Source organism: Panulirus ornatus, chromosome 14 (genome assembly GCF_036320965.1).
Source record: "Panulirus ornatus isolate Po-2019 chromosome 14, ASM3632096v1, whole genome shotgun sequence".
Lineage (NCBI taxonomy): Eukaryota > Metazoa > Arthropoda > Malacostraca > Decapoda > Palinuridae > Panulirus > Panulirus ornatus.
In genome coordinates this window covers 57,246,208-57,272,091 of record NC_092237.1, presented here as the reverse complement: position 1 = coordinate 57,272,091, position 25,884 = coordinate 57,246,208, and the positions used below count along the sequence as shown (strand labels likewise).

Here is a 25,884-nt window from a genome sequence, read left to right as displayed (position 1 = left end):
CCATCCGACCACACTGGAAGTCAGGCGTGTTGGGTGGAGGGAGAGTTGAGGGGGGGGGGGGGGCAGAAGGTGCTTGGCGCCCCACAGCCAATCCCTCTCCTCATAATTTTTTTTTACCAGATCACACCGGAAGACGTAAACATAAGAACAACTGAAAAACATGTCCGCTTTGGGGGACAGAGGGGGGGTGGGGGAGGGGTGGTACTGTGAAGCACCAGTTGCTTCCGCTTTTAATCCTTTTGCGCTACCGCTCGCCGGATGAGCATGGGGTGCACAGTAAATGTGGCGGGGTTACCTGCACGAATCAGTCGCCTTTAACTTGGGCCGGCGTGTGGCTGCTGGCGTATCTACACCTGGTGTTTTACGCGGTGCCTGGAAGTACTGATTTACAAGACGGTCTTCGGGAATGCCTTTATATGGGTGGCATTTACGAGCATTTACAGACGTAAATCTAGAGGCTTTTGCACTACTGCCCCTACGGAGCTTTAAAAGGGCATTTACACAGAGATGGGGTGTTTACATTAGTCGTCACAGGGAGGCATTTACAAAGGTGTAAGGTTACCCTACCTGCGAGGGAGAGTGATCTACACAGGAATTGGAAAGGAGCGCCTGCAAAGATGTTTACGCATGCACTCGATTCACGACCAAAACAAGAGCCCTGGGTTCGAATCTCCTTTCTGCATCGTTCTGTTCACCCACTGGCCACGCTAATGAACTCTGGGACTTCGTTAGCTAGGCCTTTCGCTGTACTCAGCGACTTAGATCATTGAGAGAAGTCCTATAAACAACCCCCTCCCCAACCCGTCCCTTCCTCCCTCCCAAATCTCCTCCAACCCTTCAGAAAATAAGTAAATAAACACATAAACAAAACCGGGACAAATACTTCGCGTATGTTAATGACGATCCAAACTATTAATATAACCCTGCTTTGCATACCGTCCCGCTGGCGGTTGCCTGCACGGATCCGAGTCTGTCCGAGGAGGGATTCCTTACTTATTGATTCCCTCCTGTTGAAGAGGGTCCCAGCTTCGTTGACACACACTCACGACCGTAACGAACCCACACTCTTGTTTTTCCCTCACGGTCTTTATACACAGATTCAAATTTCTCTTGTTTGCTTGACGAACTCTGTTGTACGATGAGGTTCGCCTTCGTAATATGTTTCTCATTTACCATCAAGATCCTTTTCCCTAATGCTATATATATATATATATATATATATATATATATATATATATATATATATATATATAAAGGATCAGCAACGTCCAGCCAGAATCACTGGTATACGGAACCCGATTACTCGAAGTCAACTCTATGTTAACATAAAAAAAATCGAAATAATTGAAGAACAGCACTAATGTAGGGTCCTGAGCTTTGACACACGTCACACAGCAAAGCTGATATGTGTGTGTGTGTGTGTGTGTGTGTGTGTGTGTGTGTGTGTGTGTGTGTGTGTGTGTGTGTGTGTGTGTGAACAGTGCATATGACATCTTCACAAACTTTCTATTACAAACACAGCTAACGAGAGGCGCGTTAGTCATCCTCTCTCTCTCTCTCTCTCTCTCTCTCTCTCTCTCTCTCTCTCTCTCTCTCTCTCTCTCTCTCTCTCTGTGTGTGTGTGTAAGGTCGTCTGCCTCACGTCTCCAAGAGCAGGCGTGCCAGCAGCCCGCTGCCAAAGGCCCTCGTGACCCACCACCCAAACAAATCCAATGCAAACAATAACAACGAAAGCAAGAGAGAGAGAGAGAGAGAGAGAGAGAGAGAGAGAGAGAGAGAGAGAGAGAGAGAGAGAGAGAGAGAGAGAGAGAGAGGTCATCAAGACCACGGATGGGGGGGGGGGGGCAAATACCTGGGGGCGGCGCGCGCACGTCAGACGACCCTCAGAACCAGGAGAACAACTGTTGGCCCCGAAGTGAGATCGAAGATTTATGGGCAACAGATGCCCTAACACCCCCACCTTCCCCCCGCCGCCCCTCTGCCTCCTTCCTGACCTAAAACTCGACCCGGGGCGGACACCGGCGACACCAAGGGAGGGGGGGGGGATGGGGACCTTCATGGCCACACACACACACACACACACACACACACACACACACACACACACACACGTTTTGCTTCAAGAAACTGTCTGGCTTCCACCCTTCCTCTCACCACCCAAGCTAGTATCCAGTGCAACTTCTCCTCCCTCCCCTTCCCAGGGCGTAACTCAGCTGCAGCGGATCTGGCCAAGTTTGGTTGGAACGAATTAAAAAGAAAAAAAACAGTAGAAAAAATAAAAAACAAAAGTGTCTCAGACTCTGTATCCAAAAATCACCCGACCACTCTCAAACGAAACGGGTGGTTGGTTGGTATTCAAACTCGCCTAAACGCTCCCGGGGTCACTGGAACCAACCTCATTCAGAGATACGTTTCAGGACTTCAACTGAACTTGGAATGTTCAGTCTCGCCAACTTCAGCAGTCAAGAGGCGTTTCAGGGCCACCACCTCGGTGGGTCGTCTGTGCGACGACACCCTGCGACCAGTCGACCATACGGGTCGGGCGAGTCCACCACCGATGAAGTTCTCGACATGGCCTCCCGCCCTCATCCAACCCATGAACCAGGTTACTCTCGTCACCCTTGACGCGAGACCAGTTCGCTAACGACTCATCTACTCGATGCTAAAGTAAGCACCGTGCTAATAAAGGCAGCTAGAACTTAGCTGATCGGTTAAGTTCATCGTCTAGAACTTGGCTGATCAGTTAAGTTCGTCGTCTAGAGCTTGGCTCATCAGTTAAGTCCATCGTCTAGAGCTTGGCTCATCAGTTAAGTTCATCGTCTAGAGCTTGGCTCATCAGTTAAGTTCATCGTCTAGAGCTTGGCTCATCAGTTAAGTTCATCGTCTAGAGCTTGGCTCATCAGTTAAGTCCATCGTCTAGAGCTTGGCTCTTCAGTTAAGTTCATCGTCTAGAACTTAGCTCATCAGTTAAGTTCATCGTCCAAGCAACGCAGGAACAAATAACTTCACGCACGCAACTCCGCGTCAATATTGTGCAGACACTAGGCTCAGAAGAAAGAGAGAGAGAGAGAGAGAGAGAGAGAGAGAGAGAGAGAGAGAGAGAGAGAGAGAGAGAGAGAGAGAGGAAAAAAGTGTCTTTAAAATAGTACCGAAGGTATACATGTCACCACCACAGGTGTACACCGCTGAATCATACACAAGGCCTGTGTTGAGCACTACACACCCACACACCCACACACACACACATATACATATATATATATATATATATATATATATATATATATATATATATATATATACACGAGCCAGAGTCATTATATACGTACACATTCCAACGGCCGACCAGATTAAGTCCTAACCGTCGCTAACGACCCACATTTACCGAGGTAGCTGGACAATTTACAAGACGTATCTTCTAATCTCGAACTATCAATTAATGCGACCGGCGGCGGCGGCGGCGTCGGGAGGAGAGAGAGAGAGAGAGAGAGAGAGAGAGAGAGAGAGAGAGAGAGAGAGAGAGAGAGAGAGAGAAGCAAAGCTTTTCGTACAAAAAATAAAAAAAAAGGAAATAAAAGCTGCAGCAACCTCTGGGAGCTAATCGCTCGCCCTGATAAATTTTATTGGTCGTTCTGAATAAGGCAATTTCGGAGACCAGCACCAAGTGGGGCATTTTACGGTTAATTAGGCTACTAAGAGTGTACACCTGCCGCCTGTTACCACACCGACTTATCAACTGCAACAATAGAAAGGAAGAGAGAGAGAGAGAGAGAGAGAGAGAGAGAAACTGGTTTTCTGAACAGCCAATTGGTGTAATGGGTTAGACCGAGGACATGGATTGTGGAGGCCGGACAGTCGTGTTGGTGACAGGCGGTGGTAGGAGAGAGAGAGAGAGAGAGAGAGAGAGAGAGAGAGAGAGAGAGAGAGAGAGAGAGAGAGAGAGAGAGAGAGAGAGAGAGAGAGAGAGAGAGGGGTAGCCACAGTGAGGGACGAGGGTATGGGGTTATGCGGTCTGTTACAATGAAGATGGTGCTCACGTGCAGGTACGATATGTGGTAGGCAAGGTTATGTTGGGTAGGTGGACACATACAGGGTGGTGGGTATGTATGGTCGCGGCTGTGAAGGCATGTATGGTTTGGGTTGTAACATGAGGGTTAGTTACGGTGTGTACTGCTCTGTGGTATGAGATATAGTGACAGTCTCACGTATCATTATCATACCAGCAACGATAACAATAATGATAATAAAAATAATGACAATAATGATAATAATAATAATAATAATAATAATAATAATAATAAAAATAATAATAATAATAACAATATTAATGATAATAATTACAATAATACAATAATAATACATTATGCTAAAAAAAAAAAGATTATGACCACGAACACGTATCGCAATGTCCTACTAGCCCCAAGGGAGGAGCCAGTGAATTCATCTTGAGGACCTTTGGGTTTCTAATGCACGTTGGACGATCGTGCGCCAACACCCGACGCGCGATTCACAGCCGACGTAAAGGCTTTCGGACGCCACACCCACTCCAGTTCGGAGAACCAGCGGCGTAGCTCTGTAGGATATCCCTTTTAAGAGGGAGGTCCCCTTGCATCAACCTGGGTTAGCAACAGCGGGTCTGAGGCACCCGTTTTCGCTCCCACGACCTCATGCCAGGTGTTGTGTACATGTATATTGGATCATGGCTCTGACTTGTAGGAGGATATCGATCATCTGGGTTTTAAAAAAAGAGAATAGTGAAGATACCCCCTCTACATTGCAATCGGCGTTGAGGAGGTCGATGGGCATTATGAACACGTCAACGCCGTCTGTACAGTGCGATGATGCAGGGGTTATTGGATGCTTTGGCTTGGTGTAGCCAGCAGCTGGTTATGGCCGACGTGTTGCTCATTGGTCACTCTCACATCGACTATGAAGCTTGTATCCTTGAGATATCTGTGGGGTCGTGGGGGGAAGGGAGGGAGAGGAGGAATGCTCCGAGGCAGTGTGGGTAGGGAGCGGTGAGGGAGGGAGGATGGTCTGTCATGGACCCCTATGACTGACGAAACAAGCCTGATTGTGGATAGGGGGTAGAGGGCTCTAGTTTCGGGGCACTACAAGTGACAGCTAGCAGGTGGTTGTGAGCGGACGAGGCCAATTCTTCGTCTTCTCCTGACGCCAACTCTAGAAATGGTGGACACGAAAAAAACAAAACAAAAGCACTAGTTAAATGTTAAATTCACGTGTGGTGTGGTCTTCAACAGGCCATGTTCAAAAGGAACACCTGCCTTGTACATACACGCAGAAAGGAGACACTCCTTCGAATGTCAGATAATCTCCTTGAGTGGAAGAGGAGGGGTGGGGGGAGCGGGGAGGGGGGACGCACTTCCAGAGGAATCCTCTCGAAATTTGGCTTCAGGTCACCAGTGTGGCGTGCCACAGGGTTGTGTCCTAGGACCACTGATCTTCTTGGACGGTATGAACAACCCTTCCGGCAGGACTGGAATCTGAAGGTGATGACGACAAGGCTACACGGAGAGTAAAGAATGACGAGGCCTGCGTTACAAGTGGATCTTAACACATTCCACAATTTGGTGTTACACACGGAGGATGGGGTTCAACCCCGCGTAAATGAAAAAGTGATGAGGCTGGAGCGAATTGAGGGGGGGGGGGGGAAGGCCTCCATATGGCTACCTACCTAGCAGGAAGTAAGCTTCAAGAATCTGTGTGTGTGTGTGTGTGTGTGTGTGTGTGTGTGTGTGTGTGTGTGTGTGTGAGACGGACTCGAGAGTCAGTCGACACTGCAGCACCTGTCGCCAGAGGGCCCCATCTTAGGAAAACTGTGGAGGAGACAAACAGTCTGCTGGCAAACATTAAAATCGCACTCAAGTACGTGGGTAAGAAAATTCCCAGCGGACGGGTCACGTAGTTATATTGGGCCAGAGCTAGTAAATGCTCCTCTAGTGTGGTCATCGTATTTATAGAATCACAAAAAAAAAAAATAGCTAATAGATAAGATCAGAGTGGGAGGGAGACAAAGAATGAGGTGAATGAGTCACGAAGCTGTGGATGCTGACAGCCGACCAAAGTTTTTTTTTTTTCTTTTCTTAAATCATAATTTCAAGTTAAAGAAAGTTCAACACAGATGGGAGACCCACGCGTGCTGAACGCCGTCCCCGTGCCGCTCAAACAGGTGATTACAAGATCGCACAAACAGCGTGGCAGTCAACCAGCACTCACCCCAGGTGTTCATCCTACCCTCGAGGCTGGCCGGTAAATAAGTACCTGGCTTTGGCTGGTGTGTGTGTGTGTGTGTGTGTGTGTGTGTGTGTGTGTGTGTGTGTGTGTGTGAGTATACATATATAAGAGAACAGACATGGTACATATATACATATAAGGTGAAGAGACAGGGCAACACGAGTATGAAACTCTCTCCCTAGAATACAAAAATATTATCAACAAACAGAACATAGGATACTTAAAGTATAGAAACTCCTCCCTGTACCGTGTAGACAGGTAACTACACATGTGAACATGACAGACTTAAATAATAAAATCACACTCCATTAGGATACACACGATTCCTCTGCATTCTTGGTGCGAGCAAATGCAAAGGTGCTGACGTAATAACTTCTTAAATGAAACTGCCAGAATTTCCAGCCATACCTTAAAGTACACACAGATACTACACGTGAGTGTGTCAAATAGGAAAACAGGAAACAATGAAAGTACAAAATGCACCAAAGTACCCGAGCAGCGTCAAAAGTAGCAGGCACTCCAAGCAAAAGTAGTTACCCACACCTTCACGGGGTCTACGCACTCGTTTTCTTTCTGGCGTCACTGATATGTACAACCACCAAATAAACTATCCTTACGGGTGAGGAGTCCGACGGATTTCAGAAGGAACACTCAGAGACTCCGGTTAGTCTCGTTAGGGTTGCCAAAAGACGAAATGCGGGACGCATTCTTGATAATCAAGGTAGCTGATCTGGACAGTAATAACTCTTGAAATATAAGAATAAATGGATAGGATGCAATGCAGATGTCTGAGAGAGAGAGAGAAGTGGACACTAAATATTTTGTTCTAAACACATTGAAAAATATACATGAAGGAAAAAAAAAAAAACGGGGATGGCAACGCGAGGTAAGTCCCTCGATCGTTTGTCAAAATCTTTCGTCCGTTGTGTCACATTGTCTCACACACAAAAAAATGTAAGGATAGTTTTTATTTGTTGTTGTTGCTCTTGCGTGTACCTCCTTATTAGGGGGTCGGAAGAGGCTACTTTCCAGGGATGAATCCAGTTACTTTCCTTAACTTAAAACCAGGATTACTTCTTTGAAGTGTGAGTTATTATTTTGTTCTGTCGCGACTGGCTCACCCCAACTGGGCAAAAATGGTTTTAAATTTCTACGGGGAGAAAGTAACTCAATGCATTTGGCGTTAAAAGCAATAATATCCCCAAAGACCAGAGCTACTAGTTGCCTGGAGCATCACCTACGACATCATACTGGGGTCCAAAGCACCTACTTTTCTGTGACTGAAAGAGGCTAAAGTCTCGTGGAATTAAAAGTATAAGTACCTCTCTGTTTCAGGGTCTGTGACTGAAAGAGGCCACAGTCTCGTGGAATTAAAAGTATAAGTACCTCTCTGTTTCAGAGTATCAGCTTTCCTCTGGTCTACAGACTTCTGCTCTCTTAGTGTCTATTTTTCTTTTGGCTCAAGGGCACCTTACATTCCAAAGGTGAATGCGATACCCCTCTACTTTTCATAGTATCTAGGTAACGATAACCCACATTATCTAGATCCTCATACCCAAAGTGGCTAGGTAATCCTGCCCAAAACCATTTATATACATTCATCTACCCATCATCAGACGACCCCATTCCTGCCCAAAACCATCTATCTACATTCATCTACCCATCATCCGATGACCCCATTCTTGCCCAAAACCATCGATCTACATTCATCTACCCATCATCAGACGACCCCATTCCTGCGCAAAACCATCTATCTGCATTCATTTACCCATCATCAGATGACCCCATTCCTGCCCAAACCATCGATCTACATTCATCTACCCATCAACCGATGACCCCATTCCTGCCAAAATAATCCATCTACGTTCATCTACCCATCATCACATGAATCCCATTCCCAATGTGCACGAGGAGGGGGAAAAATCAGGAATCGTCCAAACACGCCTTTAAAAACCCGGGCCCTGGTGTGTTTCAACAGAAATACGACCTTTGTACTGGACGACTGAATAATCGACCACTAAGGGAGGAGTGAGGAGGATAGGACACATACACCCCCTCCCCCATATATGTAATACCCCTCCACCCCCCTTTGAAAATACAATAACCCACCTTCCTCCCCCCATCCCACCCACCCCCATCCTCCGTAAAAGAACGAGAGAATAATCTAGTGGATTTCTTTACTTGCAAAGGAGACGCCGGTCGAGGACAGACCCCATTCACAAGAGCTTGGGGTCAAGGAGTACACTGCTCAACCCGACATTACTGTACAGCAGTGGTAGAACAAGGAGATGAACGGGGGGGGAAACTACACACACACACACACACACACACACACACACCTTCCCTCCTTTGAGTCAGAAACTACAAAAACACCTATTCACTTCAGACCTTTAAAAAAGGGAGGGGGGAGGAGGAGGAGGAGGAGGAGGAGGAGGAGGAGGAGGAGGAGGAAGAGGAGGAGGAGGAGGAGGAGGATGGAGGGGAAGGGGGGGGAGGTGGGGTAGGGAAAGACATTTATGGCATTCTTCTGGAGAGGGAGGTGTAGGATAGCGCGCCACTGCCGTGCGCACGTACACACGTACAGCGGTACAGAGTGAGGTATATCATTTGTGAGTGTAGGGGTGGTGGGGTGGGAACGTTTAAAGGAGGGGGGAGCGTTTAAAGGAGGAAGGAGGGGGGGGGGGGGACAAATAGCTCTCCTGGGACACAGGTAAGAGTGGGGAAACCATACACCCCACACCCGCCATCTAGGAAGATTCACGGGTTAAAAATAACCCCGAGGAGGTCACAGGGTAAACACCTGGAGCAGTGGGGGGGGGGGGGAGAGAGAGAGAGGAGGGGGTGGTGTCAAGGTGTGTGGCTGCAGGAGGGGAGGGGGGATGAGAGGAGGGGGATGAGGAATGAGAAGGGGGGGGAAGGGAAGGGTTGCGGGAGGTATGTACCTATGAGGATGGAGAGAGAGAGAGAGAGAGAGAGAGAGAGAGAGAGAGAGAGAGAGAGAGAGAGAGAGAGAGAGAGAGAGAGAGAGAGAGAAGAGAGGGGGAGAATTAGGTAACAGGCAAAGAATGGGGTCAGCGTGCTTGTGTGTGTGTGTGTGTGTGTGTGTGTGTGTGTGTGTGTGTGTGTGTGTGTGGTAGGATGGAAAGCAAAGCACACATCACCATCAATACAAAAAAGGATATGAGCATGCATGAGTATGGTGAATATATGAGTGTCAGGGGGTTGGGGGGGAGATAGATATACATACACGACGACCCTGAGGGAGGGAGAAGGGCAGCTCCTACATGCCAGTGGGAGGTCAGCACGTCTCGGTCAGGTGAGGACCACGGAGGGAGGGAGGGATGGATAGGCCGGCTGGCAAAGGGAAAAGGGGGCCTGCCAGCAAGCCCTCCCTGGCAGTGGGTCAGCTGGGGAAGGCTGACAACTACGGGTACAAACAGATGGTCTGTCCGTCTGACGAGGGCGTGTGGGAGGAGGCACGAGCGAGCATCTGGAAGATCAGCAGGGCGGTCAGGGTCACCCGTGTACGTACACCTACGATGCACACGGCTTCAGAAGTGCTGTGAGGGGGGTGGGGTCACCTGTGTACGTACACAGCAATATATACTGGGGATCAGCAATGTTGCCAGAGTCAGCAGGACGGGGGCAGGGTCAGCAGTATAGATGACTCTAAATCTAAGTGAAGCGACACCAGTAACATACGTACACGAGACAGGGGCATCTAAATCTAAATGAGGACATCAGTACATGTCAGATCTGAGGGAACACATCCAACTACCAAGTACGGAGGGAGGATGGACAGATAGATGGATGAGAACCGGTGATAGTGACTGCTGATGGCCAACGGGTGAGAGATGGGATGTGGGAGACACTGGTCGAGTTGAAAAAGGTGAGGAACCAAGACGGGAAGACGGGAGAAATACGAGAGAGAGAGACAAAGAGAACGCATCTTCCGCAGACACCAGAGCACCCACAACAGTACTGATGAAAAAGAAAAAGGAAACTGTTCCCCCGGGCATCCGGGGGTCCTGCCTACTTCATCATAACAACTTCAACTGCCGATGCTCTCACTAGGGCGAGACAACACCACGGTATTTACGTGCACCATCCACGCACAGGCCCTCGAAGGATCGAGTCCGGCCTTAGGAATAGGGCCACAAATACGAGCTTAAAGGATATGGCCAAGAAGGGTCTCTGACTCAGTTCCTTGAGGGGTCCTCACCGAGACCCTTAGGCCTAGCAAGTGCCAATGAGACACTTTGAAAGGACAGGGCCACGAGGGGTCGGTCTTCGGCGAAAATGCCATGAGCATCTCACTAAGACGACCGGCGCTGAGGCCTTAAAGCTGTCATCGTTACGGTCTCCAGATCTCCGTCTACACAAACAACGGTAAATGCCACCGCTTACTTTGAGAGAGAGAGAGAGAGAGAGAGAGAGAGAGAGAGAGAGAGAGAGAGAGAGAGAGAGAGAGAGAGAGAGAGAGAGAGAGAGGTCGCTATAGCCCTAAGGCGCGTGTGCCGCCCATGGGGAACATAGGTACACCAAGACACGTTCTCATGATGATCCGACACAAAAAAATACAACTACTCCGAGTCTGGGCGTGTCTATACCACAAGTGATACCCCCTCTGCCTGACCATAAAAAAAGGGGGTGAAGAGGAGGAGGGGAAGGGGGAGAGAGGAGAGACGACCTCCACCAGACTAAATATATTCCTCGTGAAGGGGGAAAAAAAAATCAACACAGGAAAGTTCCCGAGGTAAATGCCCCTCCTCCTTGGCTGTATAACAAAGGAGAAACAATCTTGATCTCCCGGGGGATGAAACGTCGTGGACAATGCCCCTCCGCTGACACGCCCAACAGCTTGCACACCCCACCTTATATCGACAGATCATTGGATATCGCCTGGTAAATGCCCCCCTTGAGAGACGCTGTGCTCATCGGGCGTACGCTCTTGTGACACACGGGCGATCCTCGACTCTTGCAATGAGGGAAGAACCCGGAACAGTCCTACAGCCTCTCCATTCACCAGAGGCCGATCACCGACCCCCCATCATCATCATCACCACAATTACAACATCAACAACAACAACAACAACAACAACAAGCGCACTGTAGTTTTTTTTTCCTTTACTGAAATACTCTACAACAGATACAACCCTCAGTATTACAACAGGTTTAATAACATCTTCAAAAAAAAAAAAAAAGTTACAGTGCAACTCCATTTATGAGAATGGACCTTATCTCCTTACATGCCACATTGCAAAATAATCATTAGCAGCACGTATCCCTCACCATCAAAATGGATGGACCTCTGTAATTCATGCAATCATCATCATTCTTTTCTCGGTAAAATCAATAATAACATTTAAGTCTCACACACACACAAAAACAAAAAATGTAACAGTGACATGGAGCTCCCTGTAGCCAGTAGTTCTGAAAAGGTAACCAATCAACGACCAATCAACGAAAAGTTGTCTGGACCATAACTAACCCAAGTGCTGGTTACCAGCAGACCACGGAACAAACACACCCTAAGACGCATCTACCTTGGAACAAACACACCCTAAGACGCATCTACCTTGGAACAAACACACCCTAAGACGCATCTACCTTGGAACAAACACACCCTAAGACACATCCACCTTGGAACAAACACACCCTAAGACGCATCTACCTTGGAACAAACACACCCTAAGACACATCTACCTTCGAACAAACACACCCTAAGACGCATCTACCTTGGAACAAACACACCCTAAGACGCATCTACCTTGGAACAAACACACCCTAAGACACATCTACCTTGGAACAAACACACCCTAAGACGCATCTACCTTGGAACAAACACACCCTAAGACGCATCTACCTTGGAACAAACACACCCTAAGACACATCCACCTTGGAACAAACACACCCTAAGACACATCTACCTTGGAACAAACACACCCTAAGACACATCTACCTTGGAACAAACACACCCTAAGACGCATCTACCTTGGAACAAACACACCCTAAGACGCATCTACCTTGGAACAAACACACCCTAAGACGCATCTACCTTGGAACAAACACACCCTAAGACGCATCTACCTTGGAACAAACACACCCTAAGACGCATCTACCTTGGAACAAACACACCCTAAGACACATCTACCTTGGAACAAACACACCCTAAAACGCATCTACCTTGGAACAAACACACCCTAAGACGCATCTACCTTGGAACAAACACACCCTAAGACACATCTACCTTGGAACAAACACACCCTAAGACACATCTACCTTGGAACAAACACACCCTAAGACGCATCTACCTTGGAACAAACACACCCTAAGACACATCTACCTTGGAACAAACACACCCTAAGACGCATCTACCTTGGAACAAACACACCCTAAGACGCATCTATCTTGGAACAAACACACCTTAATAAGACACATCTACCTTGGAACAAACACACCCTAAGACACATCTACCTTGGAACAAACACACCCTAAGACGCATCTACCTTGGAACAAACACACCCTAAGACGCATCTACCTTGGAACAAACACACCCTAAGACACATCTACCTTGGAACAAACACACCCTAAGACGCATCTACCACGGAACAAACACACCCTAAGACACATCTACCATGGAACAAACACACCCTAAGACACATCTACCTTGGAACAAACACACCCTACGACAATTCAACTCTGCAACAACCACAACCGAAGACAAACACACCTTAAGAGAACTCCACCCTAGAACAACACACCCTATCCCAGAAATAGCCTTCTAACAACCCTCTAATAGCCAATCAACAGCCTACTAATACCCTGCTAATAGCCAACTAATAGTATACTTACATCTAAATTATGGCCAACTAATAGCCTGATAATCGCCAACTAAAAACCTAAGGACAGTCAACTAATAACAAGTTAACACCTTCCTAATAGCCTTCTATTAGCCTTTTATCTAACAAATATCCAGTTTAATTGCTTCAAAATAGCCTCCATGCAGTCTCTATCACACTAATATCCTGTGAATAGCTTTCTAATAGCCTGCTAGCAGCCTACCCATAATAGTTTCCCCAACAGCCAACCAATAGCCTCCCAGTGGCCAACGGTCAGAAAGCCGAAAGCCTATAGACTTCCTGCTGACAGCCAAACTTTAACAGCCCGTTTGATGGCTTTCTAAGATCCTGCTAGGCATGACTGCAGGCTACCTGAGACGATTGAACACTCCACTCCAGAGCTGCTGTAAACTCCCCCGCGTCCAGCTGCTGTAAACTCCCCACGCATCCAGCTGCTGTAAACTCACCCGCGTCTAGCTGCTGTAAACTCCCCCCGCGTCTAGCTGTTGTAAACTCCCCCGCATCCAGCTGCGGCGAACTCCCCCCGCATCCAGCTGCTGTAAACTCCCCCTGCGTCCAGCTGCGGTAAACTCCCCCCGCGTCTAGCTGCTGTAAGCTCCCCCCGCATCCAGCTGCGGTAAACTCCCCCCGCATCCAGCTGCGGTAAACTCCCCCCGCGTCTAGCTGCTGTAAACTCCCCCCGCGTCCAGCTGCTGTAAACTCCCCCGCGTCCAGCTCCTGTAAACTTCATGACGGCACCCAGCTCGTGTGACGCGGGTTACAATCGCGCGGATTTTACCAGGGCAAAACCCGTGTAAATTACAAAGAGCAGAAACCGTTCCCACTTCACAGGGATAATTCGAGTGAATTTCGCAGAGAAAACCGTGTGATCCTCGAGCGTTTAAAATGCCATGGCGCAACGCGTGCAAACTTCAAGGTACAACTGTAAAAAAAAAAAAAAAAGAAAAAAAAACTCGGTATAAATCGAGTAAACTTCACGCCACAACGCGCGTGAACTACAACTGTAAACTTCATTGGTATATAACCGGAGTGAACTTCGTGGCACAACCGTCCGAGTCTCTGGCCACGGTCTTTTTTTATAATCAAGTTACAACCCTTGTAAATTTCAGTGTACGACTCGTTTACATTTCACGGCCCTGCTCGTCGAAGTGCGACGGTAAATGACATGGCACACATTCCATACACATTTCCACGGTAAACCCAGTGAATAACCATGACACGACGTGCGTGGTAAACTTTTAAAACTCGCGTCTGACATTGCTGTGTTACATGTGTAAACTTCAGGGTGCAACCTCCTCTTTGACAACTTTCGTAAACTTGATGATCCCTCACGTTTAAACTGCATGGCACAACGCATTTACATTACTTGGTACAACTAGTGTAAATCACATAGAACAACTCTTGTAAACTACATGGTATAACTCGTGTAAACTCCATGGTACAACTCGAGTAAACTCCATGGTATAACTCGTATAAACTCCGTGGTACAACTTGTGTAAACCCCTTTGGTACAACTCTCCGAAACTCCATGGTACAACTCGTGTAAACTCCATGGTATAACTCGTATAAACTCCTTGATACAACTTGTGTAAACCCCTATGGTACAACTCTCGTAAACTCCATGGTACAACTCGTGTAAATTATATGACACAACTGTGTAAGCTACTTGGTAAAACTCGTAAAAACTCTATGGTACAATTGTGTAAACTCCACTGTCTACCTCATGTAAACTCCACTGTATATCTCGAGTAAACTCGTGTGAATCACAAGGACAAAGTACAAATCGTGTGACTCTTGCTGTACAAATCGTATAACCTACATGGCACACGTGTAAAATAAGGCAAACTCGCGTAAACTACACGATGCACCTCGTGTAAACTACACAGTAAAACCCGTCCACTGCATTCCACAACCCGAGTAACACGTCACGTCACACAACCACGAGTTGTAAGAACTCACGGCACAACTCGCGTATAAACCTCAGATAGAAATGTTTGCAAAAGCAACAAGTGAGAAAGAAGAAGAAAAAAAGAGAGAAAAAACACGAGAAAAAAAGAAAAAAAAAGTGTGTGGAGTTGTTGGAGAAGCGATACGCTATCTCAGCTGTCACTGTAACCCTGCCTGATCCCCCCCTCCGGGGGCCATGCCCTGATCATGAGCCCCCACGCCACTACTGACGGATAACGTCCCTCCAAGCCAGCCAGCCGACACAGGACTTCTGCTACTGGACAAACGGACGGAGAGGGAGGGGACGGGTGAGGAGTGAGGAGGGGGGAGGGATGGGGGATGTTGCAAATATATACATTGACCCTAACTTTGCAATGACCACGAACGGTCGCGATGCACACTAGGGAGCACATATTTCACAAGCAGAACAACTATAATAATATTGATAATAATAATAATAATAATAATAATAATAATAATAATAATAATAATAATAACAATAAATGTTTCCAATACTGGCTTTTGGTGGCAGATCAAGTAGTTCGAATCTCTTAATGAGACACGTACTAGATGATGCACGTATCAGACGTGCTTCCAACCTCTCTCTCTCACTCACGGTGCACACCGTCCGTCAACCATACACGTAAGACCATACACATCTGGAACTCGGTTTGAAAGCATAAATTTCCCCAACGCCTCTGGGAGGGTGCACTCCAGAAGAAACAAACACATCACTACTATAAATAAATAAATAAATATATATATATATATATATATATATATATATATATATATATATATATATATATATATATATATTGCACAGAGTACCACTCGTCGAATGGAGTGAAGGATCGCCACTAAATGCAAGACAACATCACGAAGTTCTTGAACATTGACATGACCTTACGAAGTGACCCTCCGTCGCTGTATGGGACAGTTCAAGGCTCTTCCCCTCTTACACACACACACACAAACACACACACACACACACACACACACCCTAATCGGCCGCACCCTGCTGTCTCCCCACACCAGAGTACATTGACCTCTATCAATGGTGCCTTACCATCGCCCCAGCTACTGTACAACACACACTCAATCACCCACCTCCCAAACAACTCCATCCCTCCCCACAATGCACACTTCTAAAACTAAACACTTCGAGGTCTTCTGCGTCAAGACTCTCATTATAATATCTCGAAGAATGCGAGCGAATTCTCGAAATGCTGACTGATGTTTATCTCGTGGAGTTGCCGCCGCTTTTGTATATTGCAATCGAGATAGTTGAGGAGACTCACGCCTTGAGTATGAGCGATCAGCTGGACCCTGGCCGAGCAGTCCAGCCCGGGTGTTAAGGCTGCTATACCAGTGAACGAAGGATTTTTCAAAACGCGTACCTGATGAACTCTGGCCAGGTGGAACTCATTGCGACACTCCGACAAAAGCGCATCGGCAAATCACCATGTGGGACCTTGTGCACTTCGCGAAGGGGAGAACCACCACACTATAGGGATCCCTCGCGCGAATCGGCACTCCTTCCTTTAGTCATCAGGTCCTTCGAGGGAGCTACACGATGGTACGACCCGCCTTCAGCACGACGGTACACACACGGCCGGGCACGTCGCACCCAGTGATTTACGACGCCGTCGTATTCGGGCGTCGTGCCGCCACGGTGCGGCGGATCATACCGTCGTGCTCAAGGGGGTTAATAATGCGGCCACAACACAATGGACACGGCCAGGACCACGTCAAGGACACACACAAACACTGGCCACATCACCAGTCTCTCTCTCTCTCTCTCTCTCTCTCTCTCTCTCTCTCTCTCTCTCTCTCTCTCTCTCTCTCTCTCCCGGAATTACTGCAACCCAATTTCCATCACGTTTCCAAACACTTGGAGAAAGTGGTCACACCCTTTTTGCTTTGGTCAGTAACAGTATCTCATGTGTTCTCGTGACGTTAGTATTACATGTGTGACAGTCTCTTCCGAGCGCCTCCGTCCCTCTGCGACAGTGTGTGTGTGTGTGTGTGTGTGTGTGTGTGTGTGTGTGTGTGTGGAGGTTTATCGAGAGTGCGAGAGAGATGGGCTTACAGCAGCAGCAACAACAACAACATGTGGAGGGGTGGAGTAGGGAGGGGAGGAGGAGGAGGAGGAGAAGAGAACACACCTGGTGTGTGTGTGTGGAACAGCCGATGACAGGCGATGGTCAGCCCTCACACACACACACACTCTCCCTATCGCCCATAAGGAAGGACACTGCACACACACCACGACCCTTCGAGCCCAGTGCCGGAAGAAGAAGAATGAATTCCCCGGGAAGAGACCACACGGGGGGAGGAAGAAGGGAGTGAGGGAGAGGTGCATTTGCTGGGAAAGGTGGAGAGCAAAATACAAACTTTTCAACACCTGCCATAAGGCGACGGAGGTGGGGTTTAGGGATGGGTAGGGAGGGAGGGGGAGATGCGACGTGGGCAGAGGGGGATTCATTGTTCAATGTGGCTGACGGAAGACGTAGATGGAAGTGAGGGGCAGGGCAGGCAGGAAGGTATGCAGAGAGAGAGGAGGTATGTGTCGAGAGTTATGCGCTGCGTGGGCCGGCTGCTGCTGCTGCTGCACGGCTGGTTGTTGCAAGGTTCAGCCAAGGCCGTTGCAGGGCCTACGGTGTGGCGAGTGACGACGGTGGTGGTGGTGGTGGGAAGGGATGGAGGAGGAAGTCACTTGGTGCAAGACGTTAGGTGGATGGTTATGGTGTTGTTGGTGGTGATGTAGGGGTGATGTTGTTGTTGTAGGTGGTGGTGGTGGTGTTGGTGGTGATGAGGGTGGCGGTGGTGTAGGGCCGAGACAGGCCATCTTGAGCTGTGTGCCGGATCTGGCAACATGCACGGTGAATACCTGCCAGCCCCCACTAGCATGGCGCCTGCCTTGCCAAATATGCCGCCCGCTCTCCCAACATGCCAGCGCTCACACCTAGTACACACAAGCACAAGTGGCAGCACGGGCGCCCTGCCCCCTGGCCGCACATCTCTCACTTACAGGGTCCACAGCGAGGACTGGGGCTCAGGCGTGACTGCGGGTAGGCATAGGTTGTGGGTGTGGACGCGGCGAGAGCGGATTTGCGGGTGAGCTACGTCCTCACGTCACACGAGCTGGAGGCACACTGGGCTGCCGCTGCAGTTACCGGAGTGGTGAACTGCTGTGGCTGCTGCTGCCATCGTCGCCAGCAGGCCACCACCGCCAGGCCGCCGGGCCGCGGACACCTTTACCTTACGCACACACGCCCGCCGACTGCCCTTCATCACACACACACACACACACACACAATGTTTCACTCTGATACACCTCTCACACAGACTTCACTCTCACCTCAGGACGAGGCGAGGGAGAGCGCTGCTTCGTGGGCCCACCATGGTGTTAGGTGAGGGTCCACACGCAGGTGCGGCCGCTGCTGCTGGTGGAAGAGGAGGAGGAAGAGGAGGTGGTGGTGGTGGTATAAATACCTGCCAGTATCTTACATGTGTCATACACCTGCACCGCCAACCAACACACACACACACACACACACACACATGACCGCCGGACGCCACACCTGCACCAGCAGCGCCGCGGCGGACGAAGCCTCTCCGCCCAGACCACACAAGCCCCTCCGACCACCACTGCTCTCCCGACGACGACGACGTCGGCAGGCACAGCAGCAGCAGGAGCACCACTGCCTCCTCGCCTCCTGTCCTACCATCGGCTATGACCAACAACACCCAGAGACAAAACACACACACACACACACACACACACACACACACAAACCCCCTCCCCCTCCCCCCAACAATAATCAATCCCAGTTTAACCAGCGGAAACAAAGAACAGACGACCAACTTAATGCTTAAACAACGAAGATAAACAATCCATTCTTACCTCCGCTGTCCCCGTTACCACCCATCCCTCCCCAACCCCATTTCCCAACCCCCCCCCCTTAAACATTTAAGGAAAAGTAGGAGGAGGGGGGATGATGGGGAGGAGGGAGAGTAAAAGCAGGCGGAGGAGATAGGGAGGAGGAAGAGCCAGGAGCAGGAAGCAGGCGGGGTGGGTAGTAGCTCTCCCCGGCCCTGCTAGCGTCTGGTCAGTCCCTTTAAGAGCTCCCTCCACCGAGTTGCCCGACCTACTGAGGGGCCCCTCTGCTGCTGCTGCAGCTGCTGTCACGTCCTGTTATGGCCCAGCTCTTGGGAGGGACGGCGCCCCCCTTGGTGTTATGGTGGACAATATGGTAGATGGTGTTATAAGAGATGGTCATTGGGGGTTAATGGTGTTAAATACAGAGTGGTGTTATATGGTGGGCAGTGGGGTAGGTGGTTATAGACGATGGTGTTGTGAAGAGTCGTATGTGAGATGGTGTTGTGCTTGTGCTGGCTAGTATGACAGACTGCTGTAGGGGTTATGGTGTGTGGTGTGGTGGATGATGTTGTGGTGGCGAGTGAAAAAAAAAACATGTATGGGTAACTGTGGATGGCTGTGTGGTACTCTCACTCGCCCCTTCAGCTCTCCGTATCTCTCTGTCACACGGTCGTGGAAGCGCAGCAAAATGACGCTGGGATACCCTGACCTGCGGCACTGAAATCCACCTAGACCAGCGCTCTTTTTTAAAGTTACGTCCTCACTGTCAATTTCCTTGATCAATAACAAGTAAACCCTCGTCTCCTGGTGATGTGAAAGAGATAGATTTCTGGACCGTCACTGGAAGCTTAGGAACTCGGAGAGATTCCCCCTCCCCCACCCACCACCACAAAGGGTAAGAGCCCAATATAGGAGAAGTCCTTGTGTGACGTCGGCGACAGGAGTGGTGACATTAAGGTCTTCGATCTCTGGCCCTCGCCATGAAATGCCATTGCGTAATTCATACGCCTATATCTCGCACCCGACGTCTCCCAAAAGGTCTCCGGTTACCTGTGTGGAAGAGGAGTCTCAGCCCCACTCGGGAGGGAAGGGGTCGCCAGAGCATCGATGAGAGAGGGCAGAGTACTGTCAAGCACCGGGTTCCACGCCTGACACCCTCTAGAGGAGTACCTCCCAAAAGCATACCTGCGTCAGGCACCTCTCTCTCTCTCTCTCTCTCTCTCTCTCTCTCTCTCTCTCTCTCTCTCTCTCTCTCCCCGTGGTGTCCCCTTCCGAGAAGGATCCCCTCAAGACAGGCCTTTGGCTTCACCTTCGCAAGCAGCGTTGGCCTTGTCCCTGGCAGCCACCGGGTGCATATGCAAGAGCCGTCTGTGTTTGAAGCTATGATGATAAATGGCCGGGTCGGGCTTGTGTTGATACCCCCGGCCGTGGCACAAGAGGGCTGTGCAATGGTGCAATATTGACAGACTTGCGGTTCACACAAAGCTGCCTTCAAGGGTAATTTAGGAGTCAACCAGGAGGGCTTTGTTCCTCCGGTACGCGGCCAGCCACAACGAAGGAGGCTACCCATGAGCTTATTACTAAGCTACACCAGGCCAGCATACCCACCTTATACCAGCCCACCAGGCCTGCATACCCACCTTATACCAGCCCACCAGGCCAGCATGCCCACCTTATACCAGCCGATTAGGCTATCCTACCCACTTTATACCCCATCAGGCTACATGCCCAGTTTAAATCAGCCCACCGGGACAGCATACCCAACTTACACCAGTCTACCAGGCCGGTATACCCACGTTATACCAGCCTACCAGAACAGTATAACCACGTCATACCAGCCTGTCTCTAATCCACACAACCAGAACCCGTGCACGACCTAACAAAACAAAATATCACACACACACACACACACACACACACACACACACACACACACACACACACACACACACACACACACACACACACACACACACACACACACACACACACACACACACACACACACACATTCACCTCCCTAAATCATACAAAGCCAGCATTACTTGCATTACAGCCAGCTGGATTCTTATGTTCCACAAGATAAAATACGACAAAAGCACTTAACGCCAGGGTAATAACAAGTGACACCAGGGGAATAACGAGCAAGTTTGCAAGCCTTCTATTAAAGCCACTTCCCTCGTACGAACGAAGAAGAGAAAAAAAAAAAAAGAGAAGAAACATAAGGAGGACCTCATGACCCTTCTTTTTCCTTTGCCTCTGTGTTCTTGTGTCACTCTCTCCCTGTACACTGCAGCTCAGTCCACGAGCGGTTTTAGGCCGGCAACACACACACACACACACACACACACACACACACACACACACACACACACACACACACACACACACACACACATACATAAACACGCTCTCTAATAATTTTGCAAGGTCTTTCAAGCTTATAATACGACAGGAAAATGGCTCAAAACAGACGGGGAGATGGGAGGCTTGATAGAAGGAGAGGAGGCTTGTGGGTGGCAAGAGAAGGGGGACTTGCGGGTGGCAAGAGGAGGGGGACTTGTGGGTGGCGAGAGGAGGGGAGAGGGACTTGTGGGTGGTAGGAGGAGGAAGGTTTGTAGGTGGTAGGAGGCGGGAGGCTTGTGGGTGGCAGGAGAAGGAAGACTTGGGAGTGGCAGGAGAGGCCCACAATTTCCAGCAGGTCCAGTGAAGGCGGCGTCGTTTGGCACAGGGGAAGCTGTGCTGCTGCGTGCTTGAGACACAGCATGAGTTGCTGTTTGCTGAGGACGCAGCCGTGGGTGATGGCAGGCCATATGACACAACAAGGATTACTGGGAAATGATCAGGGGACGCCCTGCGGTCTCAGGTGAAATTAGGGGCCGAGGAGAAGAACTGCTGTGCGCGTGTGACTCAACGACTTGACGTCAGCTTAGAGCACAACAGAGTCTGACGCAAGTTCTGAACACAGTGGAGACCTGTGTCTTTACGACAGAGTAAAACTGGATCTCTGAGCGAAAGTTACTACTGAACACATTCGCAATAATTTCTGGTCGTGAAAAACTTTTCTTTTTTTTTTTTCCTGTGTTACGTTCGCCATTTTGCCTAAATATAGAAATCCTGCCGGTCGTTTGTTGCTGACATGCCAAGATAAGTTTCCTATGCTTCAGCCTCAAGATGCGAGGGGAGTTTGCAGGGACATAAACCCATAACACTGGGAGGAAGCTGCCGTGCCGACCTCCCCGCACTGAGGAGGGGTTGGATGGGTCATAAGGCGACTGCAGTGAGGGAGCTCAGTGTGTGTCGAACGCTCAGGCCGGCCAAGTTATTGGAGTGTGTATCAACACCACTGTGAGCACGATGATACGACCCTTGAGAGGAACGACGGTACGAGCTTTCTTCATCCCGTCGTATCCAGGTCACGCCTTCATACCCAAGGATCGTAAGGTCGTGTTCAAGGGTCGTCGATGTGGCGTTGACTTCAAGGGCCGTACCGTCGTGTTCGAGTGGCCCGTGCCACCACGACGCCCGTGAGATTCTCTGCTCCATCCCACCGACACGCGTTGCTCGGCCGGTTTGTCTGGCGGAGTATAAGACCATCAGCAGCCGGGGTTTGATGCTCCTTAAGTCGTCAACATCACAAGCTACACCCGCCAGCCGAAAAAGGCCTCCAACATTTCCTCCAAGTTCAGAGGATAATTCCTTCCCTCACTGCTTACGTGCGCGTCCCCCTTCTGACGCATGTCTGCACAAGCTCTCAGATACTCCCCCCCTCCCCCACGGTACGCAAAAGGGAGAAAGGGTTGGGGGGGGGGGTGAGGAGAAGAAGAAGAAGAGACAACACCAACACGCCCGAATAAAACACACAGCCACGGCAGATTTAAACAAAACCTCACATGATGAGCTACAGCCGAAATACAATCGATCCCCTGCGGGGTCGAGAGATCTTTCGTAATTGCCGTGGAATTTCTCTCTCTCTCTCTCTCTCTCTCTCTCTCTCTCTCTCTCTCTCTCTCTCTCTCTCTCTCTCTCTCTCTCTCTCTCTCTCGTCTTCATCGACGGTGTAGCACAAACGTCAAGACAGGGCGGGCGCTGGACCGAGGAGCGCTAACGGCCAAGAATGCGTCAGTGTCGCGATGAAGTGCATCAATAACAGTTACGAGGAGAGAGAGAGAGAGAGAGAGAGAGAGAGAGAGAGAGAGAGAGAGAGAGAGAGAGAGAGAGAGAGAGAGAGAGAGGCACTTTCCTCCATCAAGGGGGACCCCGTGGCATCATCCAAGGCAGCGACGGAGACGTCGTGTGGTGATGAGGGGCGACACGTCGCTCTCTACTGCCATACAGCAGCGTCACGTTTTTGTTTAAACGAGAGCACCAGCAAGTCGTTTCTTAGTTTGATGAGGCAACGAAACGTCGTCCTCCGTTGCAATGAGACGATGGCACGTCTTCTGTTATGATGAGGCAGGGACAAGTCACCCTCTGTTCTGATGTGAAGTCTTCCATTTTGATGAAGAAACTACACACTTTTTATTGCGATGAAGTAACGACATGTCTCTCATGAGACAACGACATGTCATTTTCTGTTCGGATGGGGCAACCACGCGACGTTTTCTCTTCCGACAAGACAAAGGCACGTCATTTCCTGTTTTGATGAGGAAGAACCACGTCATGAGGCAATGACACGAAGCTTTATGTTTCGATGAGGCAACGGCTCCCTCATCTATTACGACAAAGCAAGGGTGTGAGTGTGGTTACCCCTTTCTTTCCCCCTATTTCTTAATTCTATCTTTTTTTCTTTTATGTTCGTTGCTGTAGATTCCTTTATGCAATCTTTCCCTTCCCTTGCGTCGTTCCGTCACCTCTGGTAGATACACAAAGCCTTTACCTGTCTTCTCTCATCCTCCTCCAGTTATCTAGCCGACTGGTAACCTAGGGGTCATTCCAAGTCCCGAGGACGAAGCGTAAGAGTCGGCTGGAGGGAAAAAGGAGTGAGGGGAAAGGTTATCCGAGCAAAATGAGCGCACGTAACCATGAACAACACGACGGCGACGCCTCGCGAAAGGAACCAACGAGGACGAACTGAGGCCAAGCAATCACGGATCGAGAAACCATTACGAACAACAGAACAGAAAATTGATAAAGAGAACGTCGAGAGGGAGAATCATACCGAGAGGAAGGCACGCTGGAGAGAAGAGCCATATCGAGAGGGATTAGTAACACTTGAGCCAAGCAATAAGTGGGATGGCCCTGACAACTCTCAGGCACCAAAGGGAGGAAGGTAAAGAGGAAAACGTTCACTGTGTGAGCGTCCGGAAGCAAAACTGCATACGGCTGCGCTGTACTGGAGGGAATCAGTATGTCTGGAGAATTCAGAAACGTCCTTATAAAGTAGAAGTGAGGAAACAGAGCTCCAGCATTGTCATGGGAGGCTAAAACTGTACATCTGGACAGAAGATAAAGACATACGTACTGATCATTTCTTTGCGGCATCAGAGGGACAAACAACAATGTTTGTAAGACCCGAAAGCCTCACACAAAAGGGAAGAAAAACAGTGATTAAATCATCAAGCGTTGTACCTGGGAGGATAACACTGAAGAGACAACGACGAAGGGAATTGCACGAGCGCCCGGCCAAGAAAGATAAGTAAGATAAGAAACTTGACCTGTGTGATAAAGGAGGCATTTAAAGGAAAAGGACTGGATGACTGGCGAAGAAAAAGTAAGGGATCAGCCAAAACTCGACAATGATGACCAGAATGTTTGCCCGAAAAACAAGAGCTTAGAGGAGCTAAACCATCAGCGCGTGTGCAGCTAACACTAAAAAACCTGCACCTTTGGCACGCGCCTGGCTGCCGCTTCCTATAGGCTCGGTGTGATGACAGGACAAACGAAGATTGACCGTTGTATGATACCTCCCTTCCTCGAACGGTGAAGCTGTGTGGAATTCTCTTCCTTCCTTCGTCTTTCCCTCTTCCTACAATCCTTCTAACTTTCAAGAATCAAGCCTATTTAAGGCTCAAGTCTACAAATAGCCGAGAAGCTATAATTAATCTCAATTGTATTCATTTAACTTCCCCCCCATCCACCCTCCATCCATCTGAGATACGAGGTGGGTGCTGCGGGCTGGTCCTAACCCCGGGCCAAAAGGGGAAAAAAAAAATAATCACATCGCCGCTTCTCTTAAGTAAAGTACTCTCTCTCTCTCTCTCTCTCTCTCTCTCTCTCTCTCTCTCTCTCTCTCTCTCTCTCTCTCTCTCTCTCTCTGTGTTGAAGACCCCCGCACGTCAAGGATCGATCCCGGCTGTGTGAGGCGGGCCGGCGGCGGGCCAGAGGAACCAACATATTGAATAATGCCTTCAAGGTCACCTCCCTCGGCCCGCGTCCGCAAGCATACACACGCGCATATAAGCATGCATGCAGGCAGGAAATGGGGGGAAGTGGGAAGGGGGAGGGGTCTAACAGAGTAGCTAGGCGAGGTAGGGGGATGGAGGAGGGGACGAGACTGGTAAAGTTGTTTGAGGCGGGGAAGGGTGGGGGGGCGCGGGCTGTGACGTATGTAGTTACGGGAGGACGGGGCTGTCAGAAGAGTTAAGGGAGGGGACTTCAGCTGGGAGGAGAGGGAAGCAAAGTGGCTAGAAGGGGATTCATAAAACAGAGAGCTCAGGTGGGCCTATATTCGTGCATTTTCTTTCTACGTTAGCTGAGACGGCACGGGCAGCTAAGGCCCTAATCAAGACCATCCCATTAACGATATATATATATATATATATATATATATATATATATATATATATATATATATATATATATATATATATATATATATATATATATATCCTAGCCTGAACAAGGTACCCATTACATCGACCATCCCCTTAGGGAGGATGAACAGCTGGGTTGCCTGTGGACCGATGCCACAACCAGTATTCGAACCTATGC

At 49.2% G+C, this 25,884-nt stretch overlaps 1 protein-coding gene across 8 annotated transcripts in view; it reads right to left on the bottom strand.

Moving 5' to 3' along the window:
• LOC139753462 (uncharacterized) overlaps positions 1 to 25,884 on the bottom strand; it is an 830,062-nt gene that overhangs the window by 573,199 nt on the left and 230,979 nt on the right. For 4 of the 8 annotated variants that reach the window (XR_011713719.1, XR_011713718.1, XM_071670007.1 and 1 more), the window contains exon 1: positions 18,100 to 18,253. The exons of the other annotated variants lie outside the window; for them this stretch is intronic. The gene's annotated coding sequence lies outside the window, so the exon portion shown is untranslated. Of the gene's footprint in view, positions 1 to 18,099; positions 18,254 to 25,884 lie in introns of those variants that run through there. 8 annotated transcript variants of the gene reach the window in all.